Below are 782 nucleotides of genomic sequence, written 5' to 3' on the forward strand. Positions count from 1 at the left end.
AGGGACCGGGGAGGGACCGAGGAATGGATGGGGAGGGACCGGGGATGGAGCGGAGATGGAGCGGGGGAGGGACCTGGGATAGACCGGGCAGAGACCGGGGAAAGACCGGGAATGGGGCGGGGAGGGACCGGGGAGAGGGAGGGACCGGGGAGGGACCGAGGAGGGACCCAGGGATGGATGAGGATGGAGTGGGGAGAGGAAGGGACCGAGGAGGGACCGGGGATAGGGCGGGGGAGGGACCGGAGAGAGACGGCGAAAGGACCGGGCAAAGACAGGGGAGTGGGTGGGGATGGAGCGGGGAGGGGCCGGGGAGGGAACGGGAAAGAGGATGGGAACGGGGATTGGGAATGGGATGGGAACGGGGATTGGGAACGGGGATTGGGAACGGGAACGGGGATTGGGAACGGGGATTGGGAACGGGAACGGGGATTGGGAACGGGATGGGGAGGGAACGGGGATTGGAACGGGGATTGGGAACGGGGATGGGAACGGGAACGGGGATGGAAACCGGAAAGGGGATGGGAACGGGGATTGGAACGGGATGGGAACGGGAACAGGGATGGAAACCGGAAAGGGGATGGGAACGGGGATTGGAACGGGATGGGAACGGGAACAGGGATGGAAACCGGAAAGGGGATGGGAACGGGGATGGGAACGGGATGGGAACGGGACCGGGGAGGGAACGGGGATGGGAACGGGATGGGAACGGGGATTGGGAACGGGGATTGGGAACGGGGATGGGAACGGGACCGGGGAGGGAACGGGGCTTGGGAACGGGATGG

Source organism: Pyrgilauda ruficollis, unplaced genomic scaffold (genome assembly GCF_017590135.1).
Source record: "Pyrgilauda ruficollis isolate IOZ18807 unplaced genomic scaffold, ASM1759013v1 scaffold712, whole genome shotgun sequence".
In the NCBI taxonomy this organism is placed as follows: domain Eukaryota; kingdom Metazoa; phylum Chordata; class Aves; order Passeriformes; family Passeridae; genus Pyrgilauda; species Pyrgilauda ruficollis.